This window comes from Lutra lutra, chromosome 10, assembly GCF_902655055.1.
Source record: "Lutra lutra chromosome 10, mLutLut1.2, whole genome shotgun sequence".
In the NCBI taxonomy this organism is placed as follows: domain Eukaryota; kingdom Metazoa; phylum Chordata; class Mammalia; order Carnivora; family Mustelidae; genus Lutra; species Lutra lutra.
This window is the reverse complement of record NC_062287.1, coordinates 67,324,027-67,345,912: the sequence shown is the minus strand read 5'-3', so window position 1 is coordinate 67,345,912 and position 21,886 is coordinate 67,324,027. Positions and strand designations below refer to the sequence as shown.

The 21,886-nt window shown below is 50.4% G+C and overlaps 1 protein-coding gene across 11 annotated transcripts in view; it reads right to left on the bottom strand.

Annotated features, from left to right (window-relative positions):
* Window positions 1-21,886, bottom strand: part of MICAL2 (microtubule associated monooxygenase, calponin and LIM domain containing 2) — a 216,382-nt gene that overhangs the window by 172,321 nt on the left and 22,175 nt on the right. For all 11 annotated transcript variants that reach the window (XR_007120831.1, XM_047690499.1, XM_047690500.1 and 8 more), the window contains exon 2: window positions 17,753-17,824. The gene's annotated coding sequence lies outside the window, so the exon portion shown is untranslated. The remainder of the gene's footprint in view (window positions 1-17,752; window positions 17,825-21,886) is intronic.

The following is a 21,886-nucleotide window of genomic DNA, read 5'->3' as shown; positions in this document are numbered from 1 at the left end:
AGGTAAACAATCTGAAGATGAATCCCATGGGGTCACGGGGGTGGTGTGGGCCAAACAGGAGAAGGGGACGAGGAGGTACAGACTTCCAGTTATGAAGTAAGTCACAAAGATGAAAAGGACAGCACAGGGAACAGATTCGGTAATACTGCAATAACCTTGTAAGGTCACAGTACCATGTACACTGGAAACCAATACATCATGACAACTTATACTTCCATTAAAGAAGTAGATCCAATAAGAACTAGACAATAAAAACCAGACCGCCTTGCCACAGACATTGCCAAGCTCCCCATTCAAACATACCGTCTTCCAGGTATCCCACCAATGAGCCTCCAGGCAGGGCCAGTTTCCTACACAATGAAACAAGGCTGCTCACCCCTCCAAGCACTCCCAGGGTGGTCAGGAGAACTAGAAGGCCCAGCTCTGAGCCGCACACACAGAAGACCCTCATTCACAGCAACTGGGACCCAACACCTGAGTGAGGCAAGAGACAGCCAGGGAAATGCCTCCCACATACACCGCATCTCCACAGAGCCCAGGACCACAGGCGATGCCTGCAGGCCTCATCTTCTCACTCTGGCCATAGGAGGCCTGACTTTCCAACTACAAGGGCATACAGCAACCAACCTGAACCAAGAGGGCATCTCCAAGAGTTGGAAAGGGACTGCAAGGGCCCCCTTGTCCCTGTCATCTCCTTCCAGCCAGGGGTCACCAGCCTTCCCTTGCTCACCTCCCCAGATGGAGAGCACACTGCCTCCTGGGGTCGCCTGCTTCATCCACCCTTGCCTCCACTGAAAGGAGATTAATTTGCCTTAGTCACTCCCCAGGGAGATCAATCCTATCTGTCCACAAGCTTCTTTCTGTTCCTGATTTTAACCTCAGAGATCACCCACAGGAAGTCAAAGCCCTTCCTTCCGCGCAGGCTGAACCCACACATGCCCTTTTCTAACACACGCCATCTGGAGCCCTACTAGGAAAGGCCCAGGAAAATGCATCCAGGAGACACACTAGGAGAGCCCAAACAAGTTCCCAGCCTGCCACAAGGGACTAGATACTTCTCTCGGTCTACTCTGCCCCAGCAGGGAGCTCAGGTCCTGACTTCTACGGGGTTCCCCCACTGATAGCCCAGGCCACTGGGGCTCCTGCCCTTTCAGCCCCAGCCCTCCCCTTACTCTTTCAACAGTGAGTTGACTCCATTAGTCTGGCTTCAAGAGACCTCCCACAGCCCCACTTCCTCACCTCCATCCCCTTCTTCCTGGAATCCCAGCAGCAGATCCCTCTCTGCTCCAGTGAGCCACAGATTCCTGTATGCTGACCAGTCATGGTGCCAGGAAGAGGCCCACGGGACCAGAGGCCCACGGCAGGCCATGGTCTTCCACCAGCATTATCCTAAGGAGCCCTCACAACAAGTCTGTGGGGTGGGGTGGTCTTCTTTCCTCTGTTTCTGCTCTGCAACAAGGGCTTTGGTGGGGGAAGGGGCAAGGAGTCATCCCAGAGTTTGCCCACCTTGCTTCTCTATAATGTAAGTATAAGTTAGCTGTATGTGCTTCCTGTTGTGTGTCTGTATATACATGTGCATATACACGTGCGTACATATATGTAAGTGCATATATGTGTATGCAAATGTGTACACTTGTGCATGTGCATTGTGTGTGTGCATGTATATACATGTTTGTATGTGCATGTATAAAACCACGTGTGTATATATGCGTGTGAGTACACACATCCCTATTTTAAACATTTTTTAATAAGGATTTTTTTTTAAAGATTTATTTATTTATGACAGAGAAAGATAGCAAGAGAGGGAACACAAGCACAGGGGAGCTGGAGAGGGAAAAGTAGGCTCCCCACTGACCAGAGAGCCTCATGTAGGGCTCTATCCCAGGACCCTAAGGTCATGCCCTGAGCTGAAGGCAGATGCTTAACAACCGAGCCACCCAGGGGTCCCTCGATAAGGATTTCTAGCCAGCTCTCCACACCTCCTCTTGGACCACTAAGCTGCTGTTCAAGGACCTTCCAGGAGGAGCAAAGCCTCTGAGGTGGGCAGTGCTCCAGTCTGACCATGAGGAGTCTGGGCCCGCCCCTTGCACCGCCTCGGGAGGACACCAAAAGCGGTGTGGCTCAGCGGCCGGAGGCGCACCAGGTCCTGTCCCAGATGCTCACGTCTGTGATCTCATTTACCCCTCCTTGTTTGGCAGAAGAAAAGGCAGACTACAGAGTAAGCTCCTCAGTATCCCACAGGCAGGACCTAGGGATGCTGTGATGGGGGCCCAGTTCCTGCTCACTTCAAAATCCACACTTAGTCCCCAAGCGAGCAGCACCATGTAAACGGAACTGGTACGGCCTGCCTTTGCCGAAGCCACTGGGCACAGCAAATGGGTCCAGTCCTGGAGTCTCTGAAGATCTTTCAGGCTCTGTCTACACGTGTCAACAACAGGGCACGGTCTTGTAAGTCACAGTGCCACCAAATAATAAAGTATTAGGTGGTCCCTTAAAAATCATATTTAGGGGGCGCCTGGGTGGCTCAGTGGGTTAAGCCGCTGCCTTCGGCTCAGGTCATGATCCCAGGTCCTGGGTTCGAGCCCCGCATCGGGCTTTCCGCTCAGCTGGGAGCCTGCTTCCTCCTCTCTCTCTGCCTGCCTCTCTGCTTACTTGTGATTTCTCTCTGTCAAATAAATAAATAAAATCTTAAAAAAAAATCTTATTTAGAAAGACATTTAATCCATGGGGAAATGTTTGTGCCCTAATGCAGAGTGAGGAGAGAAGAACACAAGTTTAGATGCTCAATAGGATTCTGACTTCATAAAGCAATATCTAAAGAGGAAAAACAAACCAAATGTGAGCAGTGTGTGTGTGTGTGTGTGTGTGTGTGTGTGTGTGTGAAAGAGAAAGAGAGAGAGATGGTCTTTCAGATCATTTTTATTTTTAGTTTCATACTTCCTGCATATCCCAAATGTTCTACCAGGGGTGTGTACAACTTGTACAAGGCCCTCCTGTACACACATCCCAAACCCAGGAGTCTTTGGTCCCTGACTAGCTCAAGGGTCCCGACAGCAGGAGGCAGGTTTCAGGAATCTTACCTTCCTTAGGCCAGCAAGCACCCCTTCCGGAAGGCCGCCACCTCACCAGCAGCATCCTTTTTCTCCAGAAAAGAGAGAGCCCAGGCACCATGCTGACCTGATGAATGGGGCTTGCATTCCAGCAGGTAAATGAGGCCCAAGGAGGAATTCTCCACAATCCCCCACCCCTCCAGGCTCTGTTCTCTGGACCTCAGGCCTTTTTCCAAGAAGCCACACCTTTGCCCCCATCTCCTGCTGAGCTTGCAGGAGGATGCCTTGCCCAGGAACCCACAAGGAAGAAATCTGCATACCTGGCTATCGGCCAAGAGGTAACAAAATTATACCTGTATCTCAACACACACACATTGGATTCATATTACCAACAAAAAATTAGTCTATTCTGCGTGTGCCCCAGATCGTCCTGGTCACACGCTGGGTGCCCAGGAACACTGTGACCTCTCAATTTTGATTTCCAGAAGGCCCTCCTATCTCAGAACTTAATGGGGGTGCTGAGGATAAGAAAATGTAGAGACAGAAGATGGAAGGTAGATGCCAGGGGCTGGAGGAAGAGAGGAGTGGGGAGTTAGTGTTTGAGGGGTAGAGACTTTGAATCTGAGAAGATGAAAAAGTTCTGCATGTGGACGGTGGTGAAGGCTAGACAACATCACGAGCGTACTTAATGCCACTGAGCAGCTCGACACTTAACAATGGTTAAAATGTTAAGTTTTATGCTATGTAGATTTTCCCACAAAAATAAAAAAGCATTAAAAAACCCATCATCACCACCTCATAGTAAGCTGTCCAAGGCCAGAGTACAGAATTTGTGGCCCAATTAATATTGAAGTTAATTTTCTAAAATACATTTGAATTAAGACATAATAAACAAAATAAATCATTAGGCTAATGAAAGAATCTTGCTCAGTGAAATAACTTATAACATTTTTTTTTTTGTAAAGTCATCTAGGCTTTTCTCATTCTTCCTTCCAAATCTTCTTTGACTCCAAAAAGACTATGGAAGCTCAGTCCCAACAAGCTGTAATTTTATCTCTTGTTCTGCCCTCCCCAGGCAACCACCACCACTAGCCCCCACACACACATTCAACACCCGGCTCCCCATTCTTGGCTCCCCGAGCCCACCACATGCTGCTGGGGGAAAATGCCCCTGCATTCTGACCATCCCAGGCAGCGGTACCAGCAGACCGCAGCTCTGTGAAAGCAGGGAACATTCTTCCCTGCAGCGTACAGACTCCGTAAAAGCTCCCTGACAACAGGTCTAGATCAGCTCAGATCTGTTGGGCACGCCATCATGCTCAAATGAGTGGAGGCAATGGCCATGCCATTAGATGAGCCTCCTGTCCCTCAAAGTCAGGGCTGGGCATATTTTTCATTGGCTAACATCAATTTCAGGGACCCTGGGCAAGGATCCTTTTGAAGAACCCTGTTGTAAGATAGAGAAGCTTCCCCATTTCAAAAAAGTATTAAGTCTGATGTATCACACAGCATACTTGGTGTTCTTAAGCAGGGCAGGGAGCAAATCCTAACCCTACTAACTCCTAGACTTCTTTCTAGGCCCTTCTCCTCCAGACATCTAGCTCTAACCCCAATTGGGTCAGACCCCTCCCACAGCATCCTGTACTTGCTTCAATTATAGCAGGTTCCTCTATGAATTTTTTTACTTCCCTACTCCCAGTTCCTAGCACAAGACCCTCTGCATATGGAATGTGCTAAATGAATGAATGAGTATTCAATCCTTGAGAACATAGGAATTGTTGACACTAAATGAGCATCTATGAAGTCTCGGGCAATGTGTTAAAAGCTTCATATGTATTAAAGAAGTTAATCATTATAACAAAGTTATTGTTAGACATTGTTAGACACAATTGTTATTCTCATTTTTCCAAGAATTAGGAAAGTCAGCCAATGGCCCGAGGTCACGTGGCCAGAAGTGGTGAAGCTGTAACGTGAAGCCCCATAGCCAGAATTCAGACCCCACATCCTTACCCACTACACCTGTAGCGTTCCCACTCAGAGTAGATGGATCCGAAAGGTATAGACATAGTGCCCTGCACACCACAGCAGAGACGTGATCTCTGGTCCAGGCCAGGCACTGCTCTTCTTCCATCAAATTCCAAAATGCTACGATCTGGGTAATGAGATCTTGATGCACCATCAGTGGCTAATCTGCCGGCAGAAACTCAGCTGAGAGCTAGCTAACTTTCCGGCTTTGGCGGATATGGCAGAGACAGGCTAGCTGGTCACTACATGCACTGCTCCTTCCTCCTGGGCCCTTCTCTGCAGCTGTGAGCACCCATGACCAGTTCTAGGTAATGGGCTATGCGCACAAGTGATGTACACAACTTCTGGTGAGAACCCCCTCCCCGGGGGGGGACCTCCGTGCTCATTTGCTTCTGCTAGAGCACAGCAGCTTTGGAAGCCACAAGGGGAAGACGGCCCAGCCATGAGAGGGGAGGAGCCAGATTCCCCGGGTGCCTGGCTACGGGAAAGCCCTCTGTGACCAGGAACATTTGGACTTTGCATATGTGACACAGGAACTTCAAGGGCAGGACAAGTGACCGAGAATCCGGGGGGTTTTCTGCTAGGCAGTTAGCATCCCCTTAAGTAACGCAGGAGGTAAACCACAGTGTGGTAGGCATGGGGAATTGGGCCAGAATTGTGTCAGAAAGCTTTCTCTCCCAGTTGCATATCAGTCACATGGGAGTAAACACATGAGAGGGGTCTCTCACTACCACCATTATTGTGGGGAGTCAACTTCCAAAACAACCAGTTCTGCTGTTTTATAGCTCACTTTCCATCGGGACCTCAATATCCTGGACAAGTTGCTTGACACTCAGAGCAAGCCTGCCTACCTCTCCATTTAAGCCCCTCCCCCACCCCACCCCCCACATCTATACCCTGTACTGAAAATTCACAGCCCTTCCCTAAGTGAGAATGGATCAGGACTGGAGAAGAGGACAGAGAAGCTAGTCATTTCCTCGGTTTCAATGCACCACCCCCACCTCCCGCAGCCCTAAGCTCCTGAGCCCCTGGGAGCTGATGTGGTGTGGTGGCAACTACACGGACTCTGGGCCACTGAACACTCCCTTGAACATAAACAAGCGAGTGTCTGTGAAATGTAGATGCGGTGCCTCACGACACACACTCACGCATCTGCTAAGCATTATTCCGGCACCTGCCAGGGGGCGGAGGGGTGACTCCTACCACCTCAAGCTAAAGGCAGCCAAAACCAAACCAAGGCAGAAACTGGTGCATTTTCACACAAATGGAAAAGATAGCTCCTTCCTTTCGATCTAACTTATGCTGGGATGGGAGAGCTAAGAGCGTATTTTCCACCAAGTCCTTGCCCAGCACATCCTTAAGACCTCTCCCCAGATGAACCTTTGTATCTGGAGGGCACTACATCCCCTGACGTGGTGAAATCAGGTGGAACTGGGTGGAACCCAGTAACTGGTCTGGAGACAGACACGGATGCCAGGGAGGAGACAGAAATCATAGCAAAGTGAACACGAAAAGGATTTCTCGACAATGCCCACTCACTCTGCACACAGTTCCTCAACCAGGAGCCTGGGACGACTACAGACCAGACCTGATCCTGAAAAGCTCACAGGCCAGGGACACCTGGGTGGATCAGTGGGTTGGAGCCTCTGCCTTCGGCTCAGGCCGTGGTCCCGGGGTCCTGGGATCCAGTCCCGCGTCAGGCTCTCTGCTCGGCAGGGGGCCTGCTTCCCCCTCTCTCTGCCTCTCTGCCTACCTGTGATCTCTGTCTGTCAAATAAAAAAATTAAAAAAAAAAAAAAAAAGCTCACAGGCCAGCAATGTCTCACGGCGTCTGTCTTCTGAAGGCCCAGGTTTTAAAGAGTTGTGCCAAGTGACTACATTTGTCAAGCCAAAAAAATTTTTTTTCATTGCCTGACACAAGTTCTGGGCTTTGCTGTTGCTGTCATGTGAATTTGCCCATGAAGTCAATCTTGAAAATGTGCGCCCACTCAGTCACACTTAGGTCTATATCGCTTCCACCGGAGAAAACGAACTGGCGCTCTCCCGCCTTCCCTTACTGGGCTAGGTTGCCTGGCAATGTCCGCTCCCTCACTTCCGCCTCCCTTTCTGTCCACCACAGTCTGGTTTCCACTCACGCACAGAGCCTGGTCCAAGCCTCACGCCCAAGGCTGCCACACCAATCACATTATCGCATCTGGGACACTATCTTACCCACTGTCACTCCCATTTTCAGTCTTCCCACACTTATCTCTTTCTAAATGCCCCTGAGACTTTGCTGTGTCCCCAGGTTCTGATCTTCACCCTCCTCTCACCGCCAAGGACCAAGACACTCCTATAGTTCAATCAATATCTACGTCCTTCCATGGGATCTGCCGCACTCTGGGCCCATAAACCAGCCGCAGTGACTCCTGTACAGAGACCTCCTGTGTGGTCAGCTTACCTCCCCTGTCCCTCCTCTGTACCCTCAAACTCAGTGAACAGCACCAGCTACATCCAGACTCTCAAGCCAAACCATTAGAGTCCCTCCTTCCCTGCCCCTCTCCCCCACTTTCCCAGGCGGTCCATTGCGCAGTCCTGCCTGCCCAGCAGTCCCATCTAGTAGCACCTGCCTTCCTCTCTGCTCACACCTAAACCCTCAAAATCTCCTCATAAAGCCTTTCCTCCTCCTGGATCACCTCCCTCCAACCCACCAGCCAATTTCTCAAGCCGCCAATGAAGACACCTTTACACCAAAAACACACGCTTGGTCAGGTTCTGTTCCTGTTTCAAATCCTTCAGCAGCTCCCCGACAAGTCCGAATGCCCTAGAGGAGCAAAACAGAAACCACCTTCATGATTCCCCCCTTGCCCGCCCCCAACTGCTTCCCCTTCCTTGTACTCTTGACTTACTGAGCCACTGCCACTCCTGAGGAACCAGACTCCTCCGCTGCCCCCTGCCTGTGCCTTGCTCCCGCTGTGCTGTCTAGCATGCCCACAGAGTCGGTTTCCTCGGTGAAGGCCCAGTAGGCTCAAGCACTTGAACATGGAAGCTCACACAGTACCAGGGGTCCCAGTCAGAACCCTGGAGTCAGGCAGACTTGTGACAAACATGACCCACCACTGTCTAGGTGCGTGAGCCTGGATGAGTTACTGAAGTTACTGAACCTCTTTGAACCTCAGTTCCCCCATCCATAAAATGGGGATAATAATAGTCCTGACCCCACTGGGCTCCGTGAGGATGAAACACAATGATGGCTGGCTAGGCAGTCTTCTAGACGGCACTGTTGTTCTTTGAAGTCTTACCTCGACTTCCCCTCAACCCCTTTACCACACCGTACCCTGTGGAGGTTCCCATGATGGTTTCCGACATCCTGCTGCACTTGATCCGCTCACAGGCCTGCCCACCTGCTTACACTGTGAGCTCTCCGCCGCACAGCCCACGGCCTGACCCTTGTGCCTCTGGCGGTGATAGATGCCCGATAGCCACCGCTTATGGACAAAATCATGACTACCGTTTGTCTCCTGGCCACCAAATGGACTGCAGGGGCCTCCAACCTAGCCTCTACTTCCCATCTTGCCACCACCCTCCTCTACCCTATCCCCAAAGCCCTCGAGGCTCCCTGCACCCTTCTGTGTAAGTCCACACTCCCTTCATGGGCTCCCCAGGCCCTCCATGTGGACACACAGACGGGATGGAGTGACCGATGGCGTGATCAGTAGCCCGCAGCAAAGCTCCAAGGAGTGGCACCGGGAGGAGCTGGAGTGTCCAGGCACCAAAGCTGCCCCACCACTTACTGACCTTTTTTGCCTGTGTTTTTTTTCACCCCTGGAGTCCATGCCAGAGGCCACAAAACCCATCTGCACTGTAGATTCACCAGGAAGGGTCCAAAAATACAGCTTCCTGGGCCCACTCCCAAAAGGGGCTTATATAGCCAGAGGGCTGAGGGGGAAGATGTTTTTAACTCTCCGGGGAATGCTGTGGCCCAAAGCCAGGTCTGGGAGTCACTAACCACATCTGGTTCCACTCATTACATTTACTGAAAACCTGCATCGTAGGTGAATAAGCTCTGTCCCCCAGCTTCCGAGAAATTGCCATCTGGGGGGGGTTGTGCAGAATGGGGTGGGGGGTAGACAAACAGTCACAACACAGGGATGAGGCATGGGCCGGACTATCTAGTACTTCATTTAGCCTTGCACCCAATACATTTTTTTGTGCATTGATCTTGTCTGGACAATTAATAAATAAACTTAAGGAAAAGGCCACTGTCTTTTGTTTTTTTGGTGTTTTTCCCTATTTTCCAGAGTACTCAGCTCATTCTAAGGACACAATTGGCATTCAATCAATATTAAAGATTCAAATAATTAGATGTTATATATCATGCCCCTTTTTCACTAATTCAGCCGTCAACAAGTTGTCTATTTGTTTTAGCTTCGTAATGTCAGCGTCAGTGTGGGGTCTAATCCCAGGAAGCAACTAGTACATGTTTGCCAAGTAAACGAACGTCTACCAGTACAAATCTGTTTTGGGAGGAACAGAACAGTTGATACTGTACCACCTTCAGAGTTAGCATTTAAAAGACTTCCAACATTTTTCATTTGAATGATAGACCTTTAATCTCAGGATCAATTTCCTGATATGTAATTAGACCACTTTGTTGTTTATACTGTCACGAACATTATGAGCAGCTTAAGTAATAGCTTCCCGGACCTCGGCAGCCGGCAGTGGGTGTGCCCAGGGCAGGGGAAGGGGCGATGCTTGCCCAATCCTTCCACGGGCCGTCCCCCCAGCTAGGAGTTGGTTCGGCCACCCTCCTCACCCTGTCTCCACACAGGGGCCTGTGAACTACATTCAGCTTTTATGAGCAGGTGCGTGCCCCTGCCTGGGCAGCTCAGCCCTGCCGGAGTCAGAAAGCCCCATGGGCTGTTCAAAGCCTACCCACATGTCAACATGCTCCAGAAGCCAGGCTCTATGATTTAAATGGGAGATCCCCTGTGCTACGGAGAAGCTGTGTGATGAAACCGGGACACCCAGCAGGAGTTTCTCGTGTGGGATAGCCAGCCATGTGGGAGCAGGCAGGGCAAGAGGGAGTAGCCGGCAGAATGGACAGATTCTGCTTTCCCTGGGCCCAGCGTGGCCAGCGGTCTGTTGTTGTTATTGTGGTTTGTTTGTCTATTTGTTTTAAGCCCTGAAAACCAGACGCATGTCTTGAGTGGGGAACATTCTGGATGTGGCTCAAAGATCATCTGGCCCTCCCACTAGGTCCAGTCTAGGGACGGAAGATCTGGAAATCCCTCTGCACCAGGGACTGGAGGGAATTTTCCTGGAGTGCATGCTGGATCGTGGGGAGCACTCAGGGCAACTCAGTCTGAGATCTGTTCACTTCCTTTTTCTTCTGCTGGAAAATCATGGGATCTACTCACTGGCTATTTATTTGTTCCTATCTTCCCCACAGACACTGATGCCCATGTGCCAGGCAAATGAACACTGCTGAAGAGTTCTCAGGTAGGACCTCAGGGAAGTGAACAGGCCAGAAACAGAATGAAAAAGCTCTTAGAAAGCGTGTCTGCCTTTCAGCAGGACCCACTGAGGGGGTTCTCTGTCCACGTCAAATACACTGTTCTTGGGAGGCAGTTCATGTGTCTGAGCAGAAGACAGAGAGAAAGACAGTTTTGTCCACTTCCTCGCTATGCAGAGAAACTGAGGTCTCCTGGGAACTCTTTTCCCAGAAACTGCATAAAACCAATGAAGTTTCCAGACAGTAAATACAGAAAGGCCTCTCTGCTAAGACAGGGCAGACCCAGACCCTAAGAAACACTCAGCTGCTGAGCTGACCTCTGAGGACATTACTGGCTTGCCGAGTTGTCCTATGCCATCGGTAGGAGTCACGAGGCTGGCATGGAGGGCAACGTGCACCTGTGTGGGTGCGCGGCACAGCTCTGAGGACACGGATGCCACATCCTGCTGACAAGCAAAGGCCATGTTCCTATGAGCTCAGAGATATTGGGATAAGCACTCCTGGACCAGAGCCTACCCTGGCCACTCCCCACTCAGTGGTCAAAGTGTCCCTCACTGACCCACAGCCCAATAGACAGCAGTGCAGGGGAGAGGACTGTAGGTGGGACCACTCTGGTGAATTTTCTCTGGAGGCTGTGGAGGTTTGGGAGATGGTGGCCCCCCATCCCCACATAAGAAATCTGGGCTGGCCGAATGAAGATGCTGGTCTCGTCTCTTGGTGTTTGGGCTTATGCTCTGAAAAACGCATTCGCCGTTTTTTTAAGCAGCAACCATCTGAAAGAATCTTCCCTTTTTCTTCATAAAAAGAAAGCAAAACTCAGGAGCTACAAAGGAGACTGTGAGGTGAGACTGAGAAGCCTTTGACTCCAAATTCCCTCACCTCCTCCCAGCAAAGGACAAGTCAGGCTCAAAGCTCTGTTTCCCAAACTGATTTCCCGGGGCAGATCTCAGCAAGGATTCATCCATAAGGAGAGAGTCCAGGACTGCTAAAGAGTTCTCGCTCTCCACCATGACTCTTCCCTCTCTACAGAGCTGATATTTTTAAAGATTCTGGCTCTCTCTCATGGCAAGTCATCCACTTCCTGGATCTTTGTGCCTTGTAAATATCTTCCTTAAAAAAGGCTATATCTTTTCATTGGTCTTTATTTTTAAGTAGCCTTCTCACCCCACAGCCCAGCTCCTGCGGAATGACTGTGTGGCCCTGTCTGGAATGCAGAACAGTCCCTGGAGAGACAGTCTGCCCATGAACTCACAAGGGTGTTTGTTATCAGCTTATTTGGCAAGAGGAATCAGAGACATGCTGAACATGAGCTTCCAGGGTGGCGGGTCCCACCGGAGGCCTTCACCCCATCCATAGACATCTCTGTAGGCACGTGAGACATAAGATGCGGAAAATGGACGCATACCATCTGAAAACAAGCCCCATGCACGTTTCTTCAGGGAAAGGTACTTCAGATGCCTGGAGAATTCATATCTGGAGAATCTTTGCTGGTCCCTACAGATGTTTCTTTCAACAACGCTCACATAATTAGCAAGTCTGGTGCCAAATCCCCTCCTCCTCCCCTAGCTTATCTCTCAACTAAATGTCTCACTGCTTTCACCCTCAGCTAAGAAGAAAACAGGCACGTAACTCTTCCTTATTCACAAGCACCGAATTGAGAGCTTTCATACCACCACATCTTTTTGATCGGAAACATTCTGCCTTTTTATCTGCCTGGCGATCTCCTATTCGTCCTTCAGAACCCAACTCCTCCAGCACCTACTTGGTGCGGTGTTTCCTAAGTGAGGCTCTCTTTTCAGGGCTTCCAGAGCATTTGATGTGTTTACGACAATGCTTAGAACAGTAGCTGTCACTTTGTACGCATCCATCTGGCTACCAGCCCAGGACGCAAGCTCCCGAGGAATAAAGGGATGAGGGCTTACTCACCCCGGCGTCTCCACAACCCAGCCCAGGACCTAGCACTCAGAAGTCGCCTAGTAAATGTTTGATGCCCCAATCAGTGCCTGGCCCACTTAGCCCCAGCCCACCATTCTTAGTGTTGAGAGAGAGGCCATGTAAAATGTGGAATGAGAAGAGACAATGGAGTCAGACACCCCCCTCTGAGCCCTGGCCCCAGTGAGTTAATTCACCTGTATCTGCCTCAACTTTCTTCTCTACAAAATCATGAATAATGTCACCTCTCCGTGGGCTGCTGTGAGGGACTGACAAGGTCATAGGTATCACCTAGTGCCTACTCATTTCCTGGAGCTCAGTAGGAAAAGCGAAGCCAAATGGAGTCCTGTTTAAAAAAAAAAAAAAAAAAAAAAAAAAAAAAAAGGTTAATGGCTCCCATCATATGCCATTAACACCGGGATAATGTGGCCACCTCCCACCCAAAATGGTCTCTCTTGGAGTAAGAGACAGTGCAGGCTGTATTCAACCCACACCCTGAGCTTGGGATTCTCAGGAAAAGGCCTGCTTAGCAACAAAGGTGATTTTTATCTGAATGACAGACCCACAAGAGGCCACTCTTATTGAGGCTAGGAGATCAGAGCCTTTGTTTCCTGTCTTTGGTTAACCTTTCACCCCAAGACACACCATGACGGAGGAACACCAACTCAGACATGGTAAGTCACTAAGCACAAGCCCAATGGCCTGTACATGAGAAGAAGCCTCCTCTTCTCCATGTGGCTGCACCCGGGTTTTATTAGGTCCCAATAAACAATGAAGTGGCAACAGTGGGGCCCTGCTAACATGTGAGGCAGTCATGCTCAGGGTCAAAGAGAAACGTGGGAAGTGTGGTAGCTGGACCCACATGAGGATGCAACATGGCGCTGGGGGAGAAGCCACTTCAAGGGGTGTTTTGGGCTCCCTCAGTGGGGAATCTGGAGACCTGGCTTTCACCTCAGTTCTACCCTTACCTTGCTCCAAGGGTCTTGTTAAGTCAGGTCTTTGGTTTCTTTACCCATAAAATCAAAGAAGTGGATTGGATCATCTATAGATTCTTCCCAGTCTCGATACCTTAGGATCATTGATCTTAGAGGCAGACCCACCTTTCTTAGCCCTTTCTCCTTCTGTGTTATTTGTGTGAGACCCCTCATCTCTCGTAGCTCCCACCATGCAGACTTCTACCAACACTATGACTTTTACTGCTCCAGAGTGTCTGGTCACTCCTGAGTACAGAGCCCGGCTGGGCAAGAAGAGGAGAGACTTGGGGCCATATTACTCAGAACACACCCACTCTCTCTGGTCAAACAACGCAACAGCTCAACTCCAGAAAACTTGTAGCATTGAGAGCTTGGCTATGCCAACAACCTCTGGTCATCTGGGTTGGCTTCTTCTCTCTCAAAGCTTTTCCTCGCTCCCCTCCAATCCCACCCACACCCCCTAGGTTCCCAACTCTCTAGCAAAATGTTAGACTGTCCCCAAACTGCTTGGCTACAACAGGCAGTTCTTCTCTGTCCTCTGGAATGCCCCAGGGTTGGGTAGGGGAGAGAGAGGTGGTGAGACTGCACGGGCCAGGAGAAAAGTGCCTACAGAAGCAAGCTCCAGCTACATGAGGAGGAGGTGACCCGGAGAAGGCAGTGCGGGTCGCCAGGACAGACAGAGAGCACTGAAAAGTCACAGAATTTTAGGAAGCTCCTTGAAATGATACCTAGCCCTCTATACCTCCCCTATTTCCTCAATGAGAAATCAGAGGGAGGTGAAGTTCGGTGAGAGACCCAAGGCCACGCGACTACTTTTGTTGACAATCAATACCAGAATGTGGGTCTTTGGCTTCAACCCACTCTTCTCTCCATTCTACTCCGTTGACTTCAAGACCTAGTTAGGTTACTCTGATGAGGCCAGCTGGATCCCCTACAGACTCTAAGAAATATGACCCAAGTGCCACTTAGGGGAAGAGCAGACCCGGAAGATACTTTGATAACTGTGTCCTGACCCCATGCATTCCTTCCCCAGCTGACATGTCTAATTGTTCTTTCTCCAGCCCTCGCTGCAAAATCTTGAGGAGTTCAGAGGTCAGTGAGAAGGGAGGGGTGGGCCTTCCTGTCCCTACAGAACTCTGAATATCTAAGATAACCATAAGGATCTCTCTTCCTTGGTCTAAAGGAGGTTGGTGGAAAAAAGTAGCAGACTGAACTAACTCAATGGAGGCCTGACCTTATCAGGCCAAGAATAGTCATCACGAGCAATTAGATGGGTCATCTGAATGTTTTTGACACCAAATAGTAGGATTTGCCCCTGTCCAGAACCTTTCAAAGACTAATGATCACATCAACATCAGGAGAGGGACGCTCAGAGTAAAAGATTCAAGGAATTAATTATTCAGCGCCTATGACCCAGTTCCCGGAGGTGAGACTAGGTGAGAAGAGAACTTACCAGCTCCTTATCATGGCAAGAAATGCAAATACTTCACAGAGTAGTGTTCCTTTTGCTGCCAAAGAGGATCCATTTATGGTTAAGAGTGCCTCCCACTCATCCCCCGCCCCCCCAAAGAGCCAAAGTTCACTCATTCAACAAATATTTATTGAGCTCCTCTTAAGTCTTATGCCCTCCAAGGATTTACATATGGCTGGGGCTTTGCAGAGTCTAAAGATCATGGGATTTATAAACAGGAGGCCTGGGCTGTGTCCCAGCTCAGCCCTTAGGCAGCTGTACTACTCTGCACAAGGTAAAAATTTAAGTTAATTTTCTCATCTGTGAAATGGGAAGGAATCCACCTGCTTATTATAAAGTTGAAATGATCTTTATAAAATGTAAACTGCAATGTAAACCCAAGGCATAAACAACAAAAGACACAACAGTGCCTGCTTCTCCTGCCCTCGAGAAGTTTATAACCTGGATATCTTTGGAAAATCACCCAAGGTACGTATTTGGCAAACATCACATTCCCTATAATTTGAGCAAAGGTTATGTCTCAACCTGCCAGTAGAGATGGGGCCTGTGGTCAGTCCCAGCCTTCTGTCTGGAAGCCCCAGAAGTGGCAAAAATGGCAGAGTAAAAACAGAGTAGCCGGGACCTGCCTGGCCCTGTGTCGTGCCTAGGTGAGTGAAAGACCCAGCAAAGCCTTATGACTGAGACACAGGAAAAGACCAACTGGAACTATGGTCAATCAGAAACAAAACAAAGTTCCACAAGAGCGCAACAGAAGTGAGCCAGCACACACATCCGTCCCATATGCATTTCAGACAAATGCCTGACCCTCCTCTATGGACATATTCTGTATTCTGCATTTCTCCAGGAACAAGGAAGGATTCTCAGGCCATAGCAGACGGGCTGGTCAGGACCTCTTTGCCTGCACACTAAGAAACAGAATTCATGCAGTAGCTTTTCCCCAGGTCCAGGCAGCCCCTTCGCAGCCTGCTGTTCAAGATCTCACCTCCTATAGATCCTCAGTGCCCACCAGGCCAGCCTCTAAATGCAAGGCCTGATTGCCTGCTGCTCCTCCTTGGGGACCTCCACCCTGCTCCAGCCCTGGGTTGGGCACTGATGCTCTCCCCTCCCCCTCCCCTTCTCCACTACCCCCTCCCCCAGGACCTGCCCTGGTCTCACAACTCCAGGAAAGCTCCTACAGGCAATGCTGGTTCTATTCATCTCTATGATCCCTCTGACTCAGGGCATTCTGGTAAGTCCTTCACCATCCTGTAAACGCAGAACGATGGTCCCCAAATGTTCTCTGATGTCTATATAAAGAAGGGAGGCAGAGGAGGAAAGAGGGAAAAAGGAAGGATGCTAGACGGGAGGTCCAGGGCCCACATTCCAATTCGCCATTTGGCACCAATTAGGTAGGTAACCTTGAGACAGTATCTTCAGGCCAGGCCTCAGTTTCCCTGTCTAGTAATAAGGGGTTTGTGCTAAATAATCTCTCGGGTTCTCTCTAATTATAAACTTCGGTATTACAGAAACCGGACTAGCCTGGCCATAGGAGACATGTGTCCGGGTCCTTAGGAGCTGCCGCCGGGGCTGAGCCAGCTGACTGCCCAGATCTCAGTCTCCATGGTCTATAAAAGAAGTAAAGATAATAGGACCGCCCCTCCCGGGGAGTGGGGTCCCCACCAGACATGGCCATAGAGCTTCAGGAACCACAAAACCCTGGAGAAATCTTGGGGTCCAAATTCCCTCAGTCAACAGAGAGCTGCTGACCCCTGCCACATGCCTCATACTGTGCTTCCAGCATGGTGCCACCTCATACAGGAAGGTTGGACGATGGGTCCATGCCCCCAGTGTTCCCACAGCTAGGGACTGAGACAAACAAGCAGACAAACCCTAACTCAGCCAGTCAGTCATGTAGCTGGCATCCGAACAAAGCAGCTATGGGAGTACAGAGGAGGAAGAGGAGCCAACTCTGCCTGCAGAAGGAAAAGAAGCTTCTAGAAGGAATGGCATGTCCCCAATGTGGGTATCTGTTCCAGGAGTTGTGAGACCAAAGCCAGGGTCAATGAGAGAGAGGCAGAAAAATGAGGCTACAAAGTGAGGTTGAGATCTAATAGGAGGGGGCCCTGAAGGCCACCAGGGGAGTGATGGTCAGCCGATCTTCCAGAAAGGTCTGGCAGCACCTTAGAGGACGGAGCAGGGGAACAGAGTGGAGCTGGGGAGAGTGGTGGAGGCTCCCATAAGAGTTCGTGAGGGCAACTATGCCAACAAGTCATTATCCATCACTGTCCATACCTGGCTGCCCTACCTTCGCCTCTGGGGACTTGCTGAATCTACAGACAGAGCTGAACAGCTCTGCTCTCCTCCTAGGGGAACCCAAGCAGAGGAAGAGGCCATAATCACATTTGTAAATCTTGGACGCACGCCGCAATGCTCTGCAGTCACTCCCTCCAGAAGCTGCCTGGCTAGATTCTTGCCTGGACCCACACCTGGGCCAGCCAGAGACGGAAACACCATCAGGTCTGGGACTGGAGTCGGAACAGTCTTACTAAGGGGACAAGGGGCAGAAAGCCCGCCCACCTGAAGGCCACTGACGTAGGTCCCAGACATACCACGGATTCAACCCCTGCCTCCCTCCCTCCTCTGACAGCACAGAGAGTTGTGGGACAGACAGAGAGCCAGGGAGGGCAAGGGAGGCCTTCACCAACCAGTGTCTCTCCAAACTGGGTCACATTAACTTGGGCTTAAAGAAAGAGCACAAGGACCCCTACACTTTCCAAAGCCTGAAGCCCGCTCCTCAAACACAACTCAGCAGCATGAAAGAGACTTACTTGATTCATAGGCATCACAGTGACTAAAGTCATCTCCTCGTGGGACAAGCCAAGCACAGGTTGCCACGTTCCCTTAAAGACAAGAGCCAGGCAATGAATGTCAGTTACATTATCTTACATTACAGCCTCCTATCTTCTCCCGGCCACAAGGTCCCACAGGTTGGGGACTTTACCCCATAGCAACACTACTCAACAAGAGGAAATGCACAGGGAATTTCTCTCTGTGCTCCAAGTTTTGCATGTGAAGACAGGAACTGCTAGGTGGTTAAACAAATCCCACTGTGTCTGCTGTATGGACTCCTAGGGTTTATTACATCGCTAGGCAAAGGTTTACAGAGAAAGTCAGAGGGGTCTGGGAAAGATTACTTCAGTAGCTCCTTTAGTAGAAACAGAAAGTGCCAGAATTTCTAAGGTGAAGACATGTTGAAAGTAAGTCAATCTGGTGTAAAAACTTGGTAGTAAGTCACCAGTGTGAAGCCTGCCATATTTCCCAAGGCAGAAAGGGTCCAAAGCACTAAATAAACTAGGAAGTTCTAGAAGCAGACCATCTGGTCATGGCAGAGTTTCCTAAACAAACTACACTCTTGGCTTCCCTTGACCACCCGGATGGTTTGGTCATATCCTCCTGCTTCTCCAGAAAAATGCCCCCGCACCTGTTTGGAAATGGAGCCCAGTGTTCTAAAGCACTTCTAAGAATTTACTTTCACAACTCCACATTTCTGAGAGGTGGCCTCAAGAGGACAAAAGTCAACACAGAGGAGAAATGAGAGATGTCCAAGAGGTAACACATATTCCACAGACATAGACGTACTTTGCTCCACAGGGCAGTGGGCCGACTTGCCCACATGGTCACACTTGTATTTTCTCTGTTCACCGGGGTCTGTGTGTAGAGCCTGGGACTTGAACTCACTTTCAGAATTCTCAGTCTACGAATGGGAGAGCAGCTGCTATCTACTGAGCACTGGCTGAGCACGGAAGGCACACTGGTAGACCAGATTCTATTCCAGTGGCTCCTCACAGACTGGAAGAGAGGCCTGGAGAGCGGAAGACCCCTGCCCCAGCTCCATGGCACAGCAGGATTCAAGCCCAGGGCTGATTGACCTAGTGCTCACTGGCTTCCCAACCACATCGAGGAGAGAGGGGTCCCAGCACAGCCCACAAGCAGCCTGGTGAGCTCCCAAGGCAGCCACTTGGGGAGAAGTTCCAATCACCGCCATCATGATCATCATTGTCAAGCCACACCTCTCAGGCCCGTGGCAGTGAACAAACAGGCTGGCCTGCCTCACCCGCATTCTGTCAGCCTGAGCTGTAGGCTCAGAGAGGTTGGAGGACTCCACTTCTCTGCCCCACTGCTTCTCAAAAGAAGAATACGGCACTGTCTGCACAGTGGGATACCGGTGGGCATTCCTGGACCGGTCTGTAAGGGCTGACCATTGGTCAAATTCCCATAGGGCCTGGCCACATTGGAATCCAGCCACAGCAAGGACCAACAAGGACTTTGTCTGACCAACAGCTAAACATACTTCAGACTCCCCTTAACTCCACTAAACCAGAAGGTCCTAGGCCCCAGCACCTCCCTTCCCCTTGAGGGGGGGTCTCAGTTTCCTTATCTATAAAATGAGAAGTTTGACTTAATTGGTGATTTCCTCACCAAAGACTCCCTTCTAGCTGCTCTCCTCCAAGGGCTCAGACTTTAAGAGACACCTACAAAGCTCATCAGAAGTTAAAAGGAAGAATTAAAAGGATTAAGCCAAGCCCAGGTACTGCAGGGGGTTAGCTCAGAGGATCCATCCAGCAACCTTGGGAGGCAGGTGGTACAGTCAGTGATGGGGGAAGCGGGGGATGCAGGGGGACTGAGGTATGGCCAGGCAAGCGCCTCACTTGGCCACAGAACCTGGGACTCACAGCGGAGCTGGCCTCAGGCCATGCGCCGGTGTGTGTGCTCCTTGTCACAATGTTTCCCTTTGTAACAGGAGGAAGAAACAATGTCTCCACTCAGACTTGCCATCTTGCCTTTCCCAAGCAAAGAAGCACCAAGTCTCCAGGCCCCTGTGCACCTGACTTGGGTGATTCAGGAAAGATTTCCTGCGTGGTTGAGTCGCTTCAGGAACTCGAGGAACATGAGAGTACCTCAGGGAACCTTTCTCTCCACTGCACTCTCCGCCGAGCTCCCCAGAGTCAGAGTCTTCACGGAGGGACCCTGAGCCCTTGGAATAGGGCCTGGCACACACCAGCTGCTCAGTCAGCATTTGCTGAATGAAGGACTGAAGAACTCCAGAGGTGAGATGCACTCAGGCTCGTTCAAGAACCCTTTGGTGTAAGTTAGGGTGAGACACCCCAGGAGTGGCTTGGAACCACAAAGCTGCCCCCTCAGCAGCCAAGGTCTCCAGCCCACACACCCCAACCCCCCAGATAGAGAAGGAAGCCTCCGAGGCTGACCCAGGGATCAGGTGAGCAGCTGCTAGAGCAAGAGAAGCATCTGAGCATAAAGGCCACCCAGCGAGGTGGCCATGGGCTCAGGCCCCAGAATCAGGCAAACCTGGCTTCCCACCTCAGCTTTGCCACTTGAAATTAGTCAGATGGCCCCGGGCAAGTACCATAATTTCTGTGAGCTTCCTTTTCTTATGTAAAAATAGGACTAATGTTAGTACCTACTCCGTAGGTTTGTTGTTCTGAAGAGGAGGGGAGAGAATGTGGTTCAGGAGGCAGCCTGTGTGTGCAGCTCACGCTCACAGAGAGGACATGGGTCGTGACTGTCTGCACTAGAGTGGATGGTAAAGAGCATACTCGGAATCCCCTGCTTGGGTGTCAGCCCAGCTCTCCTACTAGCTCGCTGTGTGACCTCGGACAGGTTGCTCCACCTCTTTGTGCCTCAGCTCCCCAGTACAGTTAACAGGATTGATTGCAAAGACTAAATGAGTTATGTAGGTAAAGACCTTAGAATAATGCCTGGCACAAAGTAAGCACTCCAGACCAGGGAGTTAGTATCATTCTTAATTATTAATATCACAAGCATCCTTCTCCCTTTGTTCCAAAACAGAGTCCACCCTACCTCCCACTCCTCAATCACAAAGGTAGGTATGGGACTCAGGATAGGTTCATTCTGAGTATCTTCCCTCCTTGGCCATGATCTTGAGTACAAAGGGTATGATGCACCTGTTCTCAGTTGTGCCAGGTTCTAATCTGAAAGCCTGGAGAAGGCCTGGTCCTCTTGGAATGGATGGAGAGCTGTGTGGGGTCAGCTGGGAGCTGCCTGAGGCCATGGGCCACTGAGCAGGGGATGCCAGAGCTCACCTGTTCTTTTCCTGGTGCTGGATTCTGTAGCATTTCCTTTGAGTCTGAGTCTCCCCTAGAACTTTCCAAGGCATCCCATTTTTGCTTAAGCTCATTCAAGTTGGGTTCCTGTCACTTGAAACCAAAGGAGTCTCAACTAACAATAGCACTCAGCAACTGGCTGCTTCGTTACCAAATCCCACCCGGGAAGAAAAGCCAGCTGTACATGCTCAGTGAGCCCCAGCCAGCCAGGGAAAAGTGAGTGTGGTCAGCAAGGGGTCTCTGCAAAGCGAAGCAATGGGAGGCTGCTACAAGCCCCTGCCCCCATGCCCTTCCTGAGGGATAAAGATGCTGCAACTAAAAAATGGAAATTGCCCCATACTGAGACCCCTGGCTGGGAACCCAGCCTCTGACATGGGTTCCTCTCACCCCACCATGAGAGGTCTGAAAGAGGAAGAAGAGAAAGGGAAGCGGATCTGCATGGACTTCACAGTGGTGTGGAAAAAACTCCAGGCAGATGCTTGAGACAACCCTTTTCAGAGGAGGAAGGAAAGTGCTTTGGAGAAGGGAAACCACCTTGTCTGAGCCCTTAAATTCGAGATAATTTCCCTGGTGCAATCGCCTTGAACTTGAAGCACAGTCCTAGGAGCTGGATGCTCATCCAACCCATTTTCCAGTGGAGGATACTGAGGCTCAGGGAGTGCCATATCTAAATCATCAAGGTCATGCTTCTAGTGCCCGATGCCCAGTCAACCCACCAGGGACGCTGCCATGGATGCCACCATGCTCGGGTCCTGAGCCTGAGGCCTCCTCATCACCCAGGCCTATGCCAGACACCCGGGGGAGATGGTCACATGCGCT